The following is a 14,989-nucleotide window of genomic DNA, read 5'->3' on the forward strand; positions in this document are numbered from 1 at the left end:
AAAAAAAAAAAAAAAAAAAAAAAAGCATATTATTGGAGTTTGGGCCAATACATTATTCAAATAGAATAAAATTGATGATGATTTAATTTCCAAAGAACTTTCTGGCTCCAGATGCTCTCAACAAAAACCCCCTACCTTGTTTTTTCAGTATGGATTCCAAATAAACCTGGAGCCAGAACAGAGTCTATTTTTCATTTGTGGAGATAAGGCATATATTTCCTTGCCACCTGTCTGGACAGGCTTTTAACCTCATTGGCCCACCTAGCCCTAGAAATTTCAGTAGTACCAGGGGACACTAAGATGCCTCAGATCCTTGATCTTTAAAAGCTATTCTATAGTCAAAAGGGCAATACCTGCAGCTCTCCCTATAATTAATACCTTTGATATAAGGAATGGGAGGCACAGCAGGGGTTGCTGTTGGAGGAACCTCAGGACATCCCTGCCCAGCTGGCTAAGAGGAAGGGTGCAAAAACTAACCCAAAAGGTAGACCCTTTGGCAGGGATGGTCCTACTATCAAGCCCTGGACCTTTTGACCAACCATGCTGGGAGAACTTGTGTATTTGCGAGAAGAATGTTATTTTTATGTTAACAATTTTGGCCAGATTCAGGTCCACTTAACAAAACTGATCAGATTGTAACTTGGACATCACTGTGGGCACAACTCCTTAGATGGTTATGGCTCTTGTCCTCTTAGCTATGGTGTGTTTACTTTTGGTTTTAGGTCCATGTATGTTAAATAAATGCCTTAATGAAATTTTCTTGCCTAGAAGCAATCACACTTCAGGTGGTGCTAAAGAAAGAGCCCCAGATGCATTCTTGAGGTCCTCTAGATAGACCCACTGAAGAGTTTCCCTAACTGCCACAGTCAACACCTCCATCTATCCTGCAGAAGCTAGATGATCATCTTCCAAATACCCTAATGTCAGTTAGGGTTACTCAGAGCTGGAATAAGAGCAGGAGCTAGAAACTTGGTAGGCAGACAGGGTTGGAGCTTCATTGTAACAATTCCTGATACAGAGTGTCTGATGGGCCAGACAGGACTGTAGTTAAGCATGTGAACAGCACATGATCAACATCCTGATTGGGTTGATCAGTCAGAGTCTCGCTTTGATTGGATGCAGAAACTCCCCCACAAAGGTCATAAACCAATAGCTTTAAAGGTTACCTCCAGGAATTACATATAAATCTCTAGACAATAGCTATTCAGTGGTGATCAATTCAGGATCCCTCCCTTCTGGAAGCTGCAGTTCCTCTCAATTTCTTTAAAGAAAGAAAGAAATTGTCACTTTATTCTACCCTCTGTTGTCCATGGATCTCATTCTTCAGATCTGAGTCTCACACCTTGCTGCTCTGCCTCTTGGGCTACTAGGCTCACCTTTTATGACCTCTTGCCACTGCCACGGGGCTTCTCCTTTTAACCTTTTCTCAACTCCTCTCCCTGAGTCCCACTCTTTTACCATATTCCAACCTTAGAGAGAATCTCTCTAGAATCAGATACTGTACCTGAAGAGTTACAGTGGGTTTCGATAGCAACAGGTCCTTCAGGGGAAGTGGGCAGGCCCTCTTGCCCCTGAGTTTCTAAACAGGACTCTTTTCTGAAGATTTTACATTACTTTTCAGTTCTTACACTCAGTGCAGGTAAGGGTGAGCATGTCTAGTTACAGGTTTTCTAAGATAATTATAGAACTATTGCTGTTGTATAGGGTGATACTGGTTGCCACTATATTGTTCTCCCCAGAATATTTTTTTCTCTCCAAATCTTTGCACCCCAAACTGGTTTAACCAAGTTCCAAAATGAGGTAGAAACAGTTTGTGTCTCATACTTTTCCTTTCAGGTACACAAACCTAAAAATTGTGTGCATCATTTTTCTAAAGTCCTAACATATGTAAGCAATTGAAAAGTGAAATGTCTTACAGCTATGCAAAAAATTTTGGACAATTTGTGGCAAAAAATGCCATTATCAGATTTTCAAGTTGTTTTGTTCCTAGAAAGTACTCTGCCCCAGATTCTTTACAAAGTTAAACCCTTTACAAAGTTAAAGCGTGTGTAATGTTATACCTTAACAAAGGGAAAGGCACAGTCTTAAGCATTTGCCCATTTCCTCCCTACCGCAACACACACACAAAGATCAGTTTTTTAAGAAGTGTTCGTTCTTTCATGCTCAAAAGAGATAATTGGTAGTCATCTAATTTCAGTTTGCCTATCTTAGAATTGTTAAAACTGTTCTAAGTAAAATAGTGCAGAAATAAATTATTTATGTTTCAGACTTTTTATTTTGTTTTTTGAAATCCTTCAAACAGTCATATCATAAAGAATGAGTTAATTGGACAATATGCTTCAATTTGGCCCTTTTTCTTTGTGTGCATAAACATGGTTTGTAACAAAATCAGCATTTTAATTTAACATATAGTTTTAACTGCTTTTTTACTTAATATTATATCACAGAATGTTTCCTTTAAGTCCTTTGAAAATAGAGTTTTTAATGATGGATATGCCTAGTTATTTCCATTTATACTTTTTTATTTCCATTTTACTGTTTGAGAATATGGTTATTAAATTTTAAGGTTGCAAAACCTGGGTTGTCCACCTCTTGTCAAAGTGACCTTAATCAGCTAATTCTTTAATCTCCTTTTTTGGGGATAAGAGTAGTCATTCACACGCTATAGAGTTTTGGTGAGATGGAATAAACCAAATATAGGAAGGCTAATCGAGATTGGCAAGGTTGTAGATTCAGTTAAGCAGGAAGATTTGAGATAAATACCTTTGCTTGGAGTCTGCTTCCCTGTGACTTGCTTAGGCTGGATTTACAGCGGAATTCCTGGGCAGAGGTGAACTGTGAGGCTTGTTGCCAAATTGCTTATGCCATGACACATTCTTTTACCCACTGTCTCAGCACTTCAGTGTTTAATCCTTCCTGATTTTCTATAAAATTGATCTTATTTTAATTGTAATTAATTTTTTTTTCAACTAATGAAATTAGTGATTTGCTTTCTTGTTTTTCCTTTTGGGAGTTGTCCTGGTACTTTGCTACTTTACTTTTAAATGATTTTTTTAAAAAAGGTGATTGTAAATACCTGTTTTATATGAAAACTACTATGACTTTATCATATCTGTAGAGTTTTTTCTCCCTTTCTCACAACTCATTATTTGTTTTATAATTTACTTGATGGTATTTTATAAACAAAAACCGTTTTTATGTGGTCAGGCCTTTTATATCTTTTTTTTCATTGTTTTTTCTTGTAAACATATATGCTTAGAAAGCCAAGAGGTGAAGTAAATGAAACAAAAACTTGGGAAACATTAGATCTTTTAAAATTCTATAGTTGTACAGTTGTATATGGAGATGAATTGATCTTATATCATGCTCCATTCCATTTGCTAATTCTGTCACACTGTATATCCATCCTTTCTTCATTATTTTGTGTTTTTTACTTCATAAAAAAATTAAATCTTAATACCTTTTCTTCTGTTTTAGATCTTTCTCACCTACACAATTGATCTCTAATTTTAAGGCCAAATCCTCTTAATCCTAGATTTAGAATATATAGAAATCTAGTAGAGCAAGTCACACTGCTTTTTTTTTTTTTTTTTTTTTTTTTTTTTTTTTTTTTTTTNCCCTTGTTTTTCTACTGTTTTGAACACGATGCTATATTTTGTCAAATGCTTTTCTGTATCTATTGAGATAATCACGTGATTCTTGTCTTTAAGTCTGTTTATGTGGCAAATTACCTCTATTGATTTCCATCTGGTGAGCCAACCTTGTATCCCTGGGATGAAATCTACTTGATCATGGTGCATTCTTTTAAATGTGTTTTTGTATGCGATTTGCCAGTATTTTATTAAGAATATTCACATCTATGTTCATCAAGGATATTGGTCTGAAGTTTTCTTTCCTTAATGTGTCTTTGTCTGGTAATGGTATCAGGGTGATAATGGCTTCATAGAATGAGTTTGGAAGAGTTCCTTCATTTTCTATTTCATGGAATAATTTGAAGAAGATTGGTATTAGTTCTTCAAAAGTCTGGCAGAACTGGACTGAGAATCCATCTCAGGGCTTTTCTTTGTTGGTAGTTTTTTTTTTTTTTTTTTTTTTTTTACTTTTTATTTTTTTGGGACTGGGGATTGAACAACATAGTGGTACTTTACCATGGAGCCCCATTCCTTAACTCTTTATTATTATTTTTGGACAGGGTCTCACTGGTTTGCTTAGGGCCTTGCTAAGTTCGTGAGGCTGACCTTGAACCTGCAATCCCCCTGAGTCACTGAGATTACAGCCATGCACCTCCATGCCTGACTGAGTTTTGTTTTCTTTGCCTCACTCCATGTATTTCTTGTTAGGGTTCTTCTTAGGTATTCAGGTTTTTGTTGTTGTTATTGTGATGTGTTTATCAAATTGGCTATTGCTAGGCTAAGATGGTTGTTCATTTTATGTATTTATTTTATAGCTGGCTCTTATTCTAAAAACATTGCAGTTTATTCTCTTGGGTTTTCTAGTTATATAATCATTTGCAGATAATGACACTTGTGTCTGCTTCTTCCTAATAATTATACCTTTTATTTTGGTTTTATGGCAGGTTGCAGTAGAGTTAGCGTTCTGTAATTTATAAAATGCTTCTGGAACATTATCAAATAGTAATGATGATATTATACAAACTCGTGTTGTTCTTTAATAGGAAACACAGCACTAGAAAAAAATAATGGCTTTTGATTTATCATGGTTCTTCATCAGGACAAAGGAAATTTATCCTTTTATTTCCAATTTTACCTAAAATTATTTTTGTTTTTTAAGGGATGTGAATTACATATTAGCAAATGACCACTGGCATCAGCATTTTATCACTGGTATTTCTTAACAAGTCTACTGACCAGAGTCTCAAATATCAAACTGGATCAAATTCTTCCGTGGGGATAATTCTTGAAACAATGAATTCATGAGAACATTGAAACATTATATGGTATTCAATGCGTAATCATATCTTCTTGAGTGAAGTTGGGTAGAAGACAAGTCACCAGAGCTTTTTTTGAAAGACAGTATTTCACATTGCTAAATTGTACAGTAATTTCTCATCTATACCTATTGATATCAGTTTATAAAATTGGTCATACCATCTTTTTTTCAAGGCAAGCACTCTACCAAGTGAGCTGTATCCCTAGCTCCCTCCCTTCTTTCTTGATGCCCTTTCTGCAATTGATTTTTGAGGATTCCACACACTCAGCTTTTCCTTCCTTACCACTGGCCTGCTGGTTTCCTCTTTTCCATTGTTTTTAAAATTTATGCTAGTTTTCTCTTCTAACCCAGTCTATTAATTTGTAAAGGACCAAGGCTCAGCTCCTGCCAAGCTCTTGGCACAGATAACCACAAGTCTAGAATAAAATACCATGTAGCTGCATAAGACTCCTAAATGTATATCTCCAGCTCTTGTAGAGCTGACTGCTTTTTTTTTTTTTTTTTTACTTCTTTCAAGTAACTTGGATATGTAAAATATAACTCAGTATTAACTGTACCAAAGCGGAGTTTCTGATCTTTCTGGCAAACCTTCACCACCTGCATCCTGCTTCATTTTCCAGGTTGTTTATACCTAAAGGCTTGGGGTCATCCTGATTCTTCTCTTTCTCTTTGTAGATCCAGGCTGGCAGCAAGTCCTGTTGCACTGTCTTCGTAAGTGATTCCAGAATCCTGCCTTCAGAGTAAATCCGGACCACTTTTGTAACCTCTACTACTAGCATCTTTGCCCTAGTTTCTAGCATCTATTGCCTGGATTATTGCAATGGCCTCCTAACAAATAACTGGTCTCCTTTCTTCTTCCCTGGTTTCTCTTTAGCAATATAACAACCAGAGTAATGATTTTAAAATATTAAGTCAGATTGTTTTCATCCCAGTACCACAAATAACAACAACCACAGACCAGCAAAATAGCAACAAGAACCCGAACCTTCTAGTGATCTCTTGGAAAAAAGGCCAGATTCCTTAAGAGTCACAAAGTCCTATACAATCTGGTTCCTGCTAACTGTGATCTCTTCCACCACTTCTCTCCCTCTTGTTCTCCACTCCTGCCATGGTTCCTTCTTCCTTGAACATGGCAGGCATATTCCCATTTTAGGTCTTTGTGGGCTGCTGGGAGCCGTGTGCCCAGCCAGACTGCGGCAGTGGGCTTCCCTTCTGCCTGCATCCCACACTCCAGATATGTTCAGGATCTACTCCCTCATCTTCAAGTCTTCACTTTATAATTGCCAGGTGTAGCCTGTATCTCTCATGCAGTGCTCTGCCATTTCTTTTTCTATAGTATATGTTACCTTTTAAATCACTAATAGGATACATTATTTTATTATTATTTTTGTGTGTGAAATGTCTCTCTCCCCTACCCCTGCTAGACTATAAGCTCCATGAAGGCAAATTTTTCTTTTCTTATTTTTTTATACTAGGGATTGAACCTAGGGGTGCTTTACTATTGAACCACATCCCCAGGTTTTTTATTTTGAGATAGAGGTTCACTAAGTTGTTTAGGGCCTTGCTGAGTTGCTGAGGCTGACTTTGAACCTGCAATCCTCCTTCCTCAGCCTCTCAAGTTGCTGGGATTATAGGCACGCATTACTGTGCCCAGTTAAATATTTCATGTTTGGTCATTAATGTGTCCCCAAAGTGCCTAGCACATAGAAGATGGTCAGTAAATATTTTTTGAATGAATACAGTCTTCCTTCATTTTTTCCCCCAGTGAATTTATGAGAAAGCAGTATATGCATAATCTTTTGGTATTTGTGAATTAGTATCCCACCAGTAAGGGAGAAGTTCCAGGGCATGTAAAATTTATATGGTGGTACTGATACAGAGAGTGCTTATGAGGTTTAAATAGGGTATGTGTGTAAAGCACTAAGCTGTGTTAATGTGTAGGACCAGATCACTTAACTTTCAGAAGAGCCTCAGTTGTGAATTCTAGAAACTTCTCTCAGATTTTAGCTTAATCAATGATAGGTAGCGATATCACTGAGAAGCCTTTTACAATATGCCTGGGTTCCCTGTTAAATATCAATGAACTATATTTTGTTCTCTAACCCATTGGCATTTATCTCTTGAAGTGGAATATAACCATTTTCTTCTTCAATGCTTTCTTAGTATTCAGGACATCGTTCATGTCTCCTTTAAGCCTTTTTCCCTGTAAGGTTCTAACTGAAATCATTTCTATAAGGTGATTTTGAAACTCTTCAGACCCCAGAGAGGCACATAATTGAACATGATACTAAATTCACAAAATCAAAGATTTTAGTCCTTTACCTTCTGTTTCACAGACAAGAGTATACTGGAGTCATCCCTATAGCAATCTTTATAGCAGTATTTTTCAAGTTGCACTTAAAATGTTTCTAGTCTCCTTTTGTGCCCTTCAAATCCAAAAATATCTCAAAAACTCAGACTCTTTCCTTTTTAAGAGAATAAGAAATATTTGAATGATTTGTACTGTTTGGAATTGCTGTGCAGCTAAGTGGTGTCTCTTATAAGACAAAAGATGATTATTTTAGAGATAAAGCAACTAAAGTATAGACAGTAAAAATCATGATGAATGCATCTCTAGAAATGTATAAGCCTTACAGCTGTTACCTAAACACAAAAATGTGAAAATTTTCAATTCTACTATTCTTTTCAAGGTATATCTACTTCCTCATGTATGTTATTTCTACTTAATTTTTCTGTGATAGTATATGAGCAAGAACAGCCCCCTGTTCAATTAGAGGTGTAAACATTTTAGCCATTATTACCATACAGAAATAAAATTTCATAAGCATGTTGTTCTGAATCAGTCTACCTGATGAATTTGTCTTGACTTTTTAACTCTGATTAGATCTGTTTTGCTATTATGAAGACTCAGACTTCTGAAAATCACATCCTTAAAAAGTTATTTTGTATTGAATTCTAAATAGTCACTACTATAGGCCAAGTCTGAATGGAAAGTGTTGACCTTACTCTCTGTTGATGGATTGCATTTCCCATCGTTTAGGCTACATTACTGGATAGCCCATTTGGAAAACAGACCTTGTTTTTGTAGTTCTACATTTTGTTTAGAGACTCTGTAATGAAAGTGTTTTAGTTCTTTTGAATTGCTCCCTTGCTTCTTCTACTCATCTGTTGTTTGTTTGTTTGTTTGTTTGTTATTTGGAAATAGTGATCTTGCCTATCCAGCACAAGCAAACATATCTACCCAGTAGTGGAGGACTTATTTTGGCCCTCAGGTACAATTATATTTTAAATCTCTGTGAACAGAGAAGGGCTTATAATATGGACCACCACCTATATCATAACCTGCATTAATGGAAAATGTAGGTGAGAGTTGAGTGTAATTATAATAAAGTCAAACTACATTTAATGTGCTTTCAGGGAATTATTTATGTTCGTAGAAAGTCTGAAAATTGATAAAATTCTTAATTCGGGTTAGAGCAGACTACTGTTCCCCAAATAATCTTATTACCAACATTCAAAATGGTGAGAAGCTGCATAGAAGCACCTCCCTGTTCAAGGGGACAGATTCAGTTGTTGCTGTCTCTTATGCAGCCTTTGCCCCCAACCCCTTTGTAAGTGGGGTTGCATCCCAGAGTGTGCCCACCTTGGGATATAGGGCACCTATGTGCTTGAAGCTGGAATGCCTCTGTTGGAAGGTGAGCTGTTACCTGAATGTAGAGAGAGAGTGGAGGCAAGAGTACACTGTGCAGTCATGGTCAGTCTTGCATGGTAGATTTCCCCACCACTCTCTCTGGTGATTTCAGCACATATTTAATACATGCTGTCTAACTTCTTTTGTTGCAATTTGTATATTTTCTAGTTAACTTATACCATTTAATCAGTATTTCTTCGAGACCTATGGAATCTGTCCATCTTACCTGAAATTTTGGATTACTTTATTAGCGACTTTATCTTACCAAAGTTAAGAAGGTCTCATCAGAATGCCAAAATCAATCCTGAACTCTTGGTTAGCAAAAGACTTCTGGCATATACTCTATCAACATTAGTCAGGGAGTTATGTGACCATGTGGGTATGGATTAGAGATATCAGTATATAATAATGTTTGGGTTGGATTATGAAAAAATGAAATGCCCCAAATCAGGACAAGCTATATTTGATTTTACAGTCTTTCTATAACATCTATATCATCATTAAGTGTGCAATAATTTGAGAAACAGAATCCTATTAAGATGCACAACCTCAAACATTTTTTGAAGAGTGAAGCTGAGAAAATGTTTCAATACCAACTTTGTAAGTAAAAGACTATTTTTAATGAAAAATTATTGCTGGTAGATGAAATATTTTCTTTGGAATTTTTCAAAGTCTTAACCTTTATGTCCAACAAGCTTTCTTCTTCTATTTAGTCTGTTAGAACGTTTTGATATTGTATACTATCTACTATCAACCGTATCAGTATAATATTTAGGTAGATAATAAAATGACACTAATGGGAGAAGCAATTTCTATCAAATGTGTCTCTTTAAATGAAAAAACAGTGAAAAAATTTTCTTGAACATCGACAGCCATGCTTACTTTGGAGAGCAGCAGAGGTTGCTGCTTCGTATAGGAGAAAGCAATGTGTAGAAAAATATTTGTTTCTTTCTGTTTTTTTTTTTTTTTTGTGTGTGTGTGTGTGTGTGAAGTTTATAGGAATAGAGTCTACTCAAAAGCTTATTTAATTTTTTTTAAAACAACTTAAGGTATCAATTAAAATGATCTTGCATTTCATAGTCTGTGAATCTTCTGAGATCTGGCAGTGCCAAGCTGCCACACAGTGTAATGAACAACAGAATATTAGCTCTGACTGCTGATGTTAGTTTTTGTGGCACAGATTGTCATATTTCTCTTGCGTCCTCCAGTCTGTCTACAGTGTACAAAAAATTATTTTGGAGTAAATGGTTGAAAATTATGATCTAAGAATTAGTTCTTATTTTCTAGTTGAGTGAAATAGGAAAACAGGTATGTGTAAAAACCTGTCCCTGGCCCTGATCATGTATAGTTTTTAAAGAAAGTTTTTGCCAATAAAATCCAAACTACTTATGAATCTGGGCATCAGTTGTTTTCATACATTTTGGTCTTAGGACCGACCCTCTGTACTTTGAAATATTTTGAAAAGTCCAGAAAACTTGTTTGTGGAAGTCATACCTATTAATCTTTACTGGAGTAGAAATTGAAATATAAAAATTCTAAATATTTACTTAAAAATTAGTAGCTATTTTGGTTGAAACATATGAAGAAAATCTGACCCTATCCAGGTAAAGTAGCTGGACAAGTAAGGATTTTTTTTTTGTGTGTGTGTGTGTGTGTATGTGTGTGTGGTGCCCAGGGCAAGTACTCTACCAACTGAGCTATATCCCCTGCCCAAGAAAGGAATATTTTAAAGCCTTTCCAGATAATTGTGTATATGTGATACCGCACCCAAACTTGATAAGTGGTAGTTTTTTGGATTAATTGCATGTGGAATCTAAAACTGTATCTGTGAATGTTTTGTACAATTATTGTACTAAAATCCATTGATCTGTTTGTACTTTGAATGGATTTTTTTAAACCAGTGTGTGATTCTGTACAGTAATTACATTGTTATTAGGAAACATTATTTCACTGAGTAATGCAAATCTTTCAGATGCTGACACTTTTCATTATATAATATCAAATAAATCACATTCATCTACTATCACTGCTCCCATCAGAACAGTCTAAGTGTTAGGAAGCTGTCAGACTCATGGTTTCATAATCAAGGTTCCCAAAATTCTAATTTTTGGTTGAAGCTTGAATTTTATCATCAGCAATAAATACTGTCAGTTCTCCTTGAAGTGACAGGCTGACTTCATTCATTGTTGAGAAAATGTCTGCCAGATACCTCAGTATGAATAAGCACACTTTATTCTCTTAAGTGACACTGATGTTTTAAAAAAGCTACTGGTTTGACTCATAACACAAACAGTTGAACAAGTGTTTTTTCTCAATAGAAGAAATAGAAGGCAGCCATTCTGTTTCAGTTTCATCAGAAATGTTTTATGCATGCTTCCCCATTTTGTGACACAGAATATTAAGAAGGTATGTACTCAAGGGTTGAGGTTTAATAAATTAAACAGTTTTTACTGATGTATCTCCCAATGATTCCTCAAGAAACAGTACTTTGGTAAAGTACAGTAGCTAATCTGCATTCATTCACCCAGGTTGTTTCACTACTTGCCTAAATCCCCCATCATGTGGGTGGGAATGGTGAAGAATGGAGAAGAAAAGGTGACTGGATGGGCCCTTGAGCCTGTCTTCCCTTCAGCTGTTCAGGGTTCCCTGGGGTGACCTTCAATTGGCTAAGGAACCAGAAGCATTGATAGTGAAAACTTGTCCTTTTGTTTAGGAGCTTCTGAAGAAAACCCTGTCTTTCTGTTTGAAGCAAATGGGCCTCCTATGAGGTCCTTTAGTCATGTGTCACTGGGACCAGATGTTGCTGAGAGGCTTCCAAGGGATTCTGTCACTTGTGCCTACTTCAGATACTTTTTTTTAACTGGTGAAGTTCAGAATTGCTTAAAATGATTAATGGTTTCAAATCATACACATATCCTACAGGCACACTCAGAATATATTTACTTCATCCCACCTTCTAAGAAAAACTTTTCTAACTAATTGAATTTGCTATTTGAACATTTAAACAGTTTTTTTTTTCTTTTTGACCAAAATAAAACTCATACTGTGACTTTAAAACAGTTTGTTTACATTTTCAGCACTACTAATGGTTTTTAAAATCATTTTTGGTGGTATAAGTTTCCTTTGCTAAAGGGAGTAGTCCAGCCAGAGACTTTCTAGCCATGCCCAAAATATTTAGGTAGTTCATTATTGATATTACCATTTCCAGTTATTTTGATACAATATAGTAAGGGACTATAGACTGAAGTTGAGAATTTGAGGTGGTAATTGTTATTATTTTAAGTCAAATGCCTGATTACACTCTGGTTTTTAGTAGAGTAAAGCAGAGAGATAAATAGTGTATTTTTGCTGCTTGTGCCCAAGTTCTGCAGTCATCTAAAATGAGGTATCACCCATACTAGCAGTGTGATTTGTTTGCAGAGGAAGCATGAGTTTGTAGACTGCCCTGTATACACAAGCCTATTTTATTACTTTGTTTGAAGATTGGGTGTGTCTAATGTAGTGGAAATTCATCCATTCAATGTTAAATACAGACGAAACACATTTCAGAGCCACACAAAAAGTCTTTTTAATTATCCATTTTTGGGGATTATTCATATTATTGCTTTACTCCTTTCATGTGAGCTACTGAGAATTTTTCATTCTTTCCAGTTCATTAAATCACCAAAATTCTCTATTTGTGTTATAAATAAATATGCCAGACCATGAATTGAAGTTGGTTGATAAAAGCAGCTTTGTCTTGGTAATTGATTCTTATTTCTGGTTAACCCATACTTCTCTCTGAATATCTATCTACATTACATTGAATTTTAGACTTCTAATGAAGCCTTACTTTGAGCACATGTAGGGACTTGCTTTAAGTTGAGTTTTAAGTATTTTCATTTGGATTAGCTGCAAGATGAATGTAGTATTATAATTCTATATTTGTGCTTAGACATGTTCAGGAGAGCCCCAGGACACATTTAATAGGTATCTAATTTCTTTGCCACTGTACATAGTTTAAACTTGCAACTCAGACAACTAAAACATATTATAAACCTCAGTCTCAGACAATTTTATCTCTAGACTAGCTGCACTTCACAAATGCAATCTAGAGTGCTAATTGGACTTGGAGTGTTGGGTTTGAACCTTTTCTTATATAACCAATGAAAAGCCAGGTGTGTGGGTGTGGCACTGTTAGCTCCCATTGGAAATATAGGGTGCAGTCCTCAGATAATGAATACTCTTGTCAGGCAACTTAAGGCAAAATAGAATGTGAGAAAGTATTGCAGTTGTCCATAGAGAGTCTGGAAGCATCAGGAAACCTTCCTTGCTGAGATTTCTTTTTTTGTTGTTTGTTTTTAGTTTTAGTTGGACATAATACCTTTACTTTATTTATTTATTTTTATGTGGTGCTGAGGATTGAACCCAGGCAAGCGCTCTACTGCTGAGCTACAACCCCAGTCCCCTTGCTGAGGTTTCTACCCTGTGGACTGCATCTTGAAGGACACGTAAACTTTCAATAGGCGGTTTAGTAGGGAAGAAAAGACAGTGAAGATGGTATAAAGCAACGGAACCATTTGTAATGTGAGAGTATTGTCTGGTTACAGAATGAGTAAATGACAAGAACAAATTAAAGGAACTGATCGTGAGTTGGAGTGGGGTCACGGAGATCCAAAATGCATTGCAAGTCAAGTGGCTTCCCCTCATTGAGAAATGTGAGATAAAATTTACCCTCTCTGGGTAGATGCTTTGTCTGCATGCATTTGGCATGCAGAAGAGCCTACTCTCAGTTCACCTGATAACCTCTGTAGGAAGAGCATCACAAAGTACAGTTTAGATTTGGGCAGGTTCTTTGCCACTGCACATAGTTTAAACTGCCTTTTCTTCTCTATAAAACTATATTCAGAGACTTTCTTCTTGATTTCATCTACCCTGCAAAACAGGCTGTTTGTCACTCTACACGTGGCTCCATTGCTTCCTGCCAACCTCACTGCCTTTTCTCTCTATAAACTATATTCCGAGACTCTCTGCACTTGATATTTCTTTCTTTTTTTTTTTTTTTAAATGCTAAGGGGGATTGGACTCAGGGGCTCTCAACCACTGAGCCACATCCTCAGCCATTTTTATTTATTGATGGGGTCTTGCTGAATTGTTTAGGGCCTCACTAAGTTGCCAAGGCTGGCTTTGAACTTTCAATCCTCCTGCCTCAGCCTCCTGAGCCACTGGGATTACAGGTGTGCACCACTGTACCTGGCTCTTTTTGGTCTTTTGGAAAATGTTTTATTTTAAATTCTATAAGGGGAAATTACTTTAAGCAAATACTGACATCAACTAGGATTCCTGTACTAAACTCTTAATAAATCCGGTCGTCCCACAGCTACCTACTTATAGAAGAGGAAACTGACTCAAATGTTAGCTTTCTCAGTGAGGGTAAGCCACATGAATTGTGCATTATGGAGCTCTGTCATTGCTCCAGTCAGCGGTAGCTTTTTTTGACTTGTCTTCTTTATTCACCTACCCTGCAAAATGGACTGTTTTTCACTCTGCACATGGCTCCATTTCTTCCTGCCAACCTCACTGTTTTTTCTTCTCTATAATATAAACTATATTCAGAGACTCTCTGCTCTTTCTTGGTCTGGTTCCAGTTATCATCATTAGTATGGATCTCATATGTATAAGTCCATGCAACTGTTAACTAAAGAAATGGCTGCTGCTTATGTTATTAAAACAAAATGTGGGTACTGACAGTTGAGTTGCCACCCTTTGAAGGTGTATTTTGACTATAATGTTTTTAGTCTGCTCATTAGAGTTGAGGTCCACATATAAAGGCTGTCTGCCTGTGTCTGTGTGATGTAGAGATTGGGGAAACCCAAATTAATATCAAGTCTCCATGAATAGTCTTGACTTTATAAGTGAGACAACTTTGAGTATTATTTTATGAGCAATTAGATTATTTTATTTTATACCTCTGGGTAGTTCAAGTACTGGCCTACTTAAATAGTAGATCTTAATTACAAAAATGAAAAATAGACCTGCTGAATATATTATTAGACTTTAATTTTTGTTTGGAATGCCTTATTTTTTTTATTTTTTTTTTTTAGTTCTGACACATGAAGTCAAGCTAAGTATATAAACTCCTCAGCTTCAAGTCTGATTACAACAGTGTGAGGGATGAGAGCAACAAAGGAGTACTTTATCAGTGCCAGATTATTTCCTGCAGCAAATGGGAAGAGTCTCTGAAGGTTACTTGGTGTTGATATAGTTAAGGTTATACCAGCTCTTATAGTACACTGTACCTTAATATTGGGTCCTTCAAAACATGCCCAGGGGATATAGGTTAAAACTAATTACAAGTAGCATAAACCA

The 14,989-nt window shown here is 36.2% G+C and overlaps 1 protein-coding gene across 2 annotated transcripts in view; it reads left to right on the forward strand.

The window, feature by feature from the left end:
* Nucleotides 1-14,989, forward strand: part of Btbd3 (BTB domain containing 3) — a 43,215-nt gene that overhangs the window by 11,290 nt on the left and 16,936 nt on the right. The window lies entirely within an intron of this gene.

Source organism: Marmota marmota, unplaced genomic scaffold (genome assembly GCF_001458135.2).
Source record: "Marmota marmota marmota unplaced genomic scaffold, marMar, whole genome shotgun sequence".
In the NCBI taxonomy this organism is placed as follows: Eukaryota; Metazoa; Chordata; class Mammalia; order Rodentia; family Sciuridae; genus Marmota; species Marmota marmota.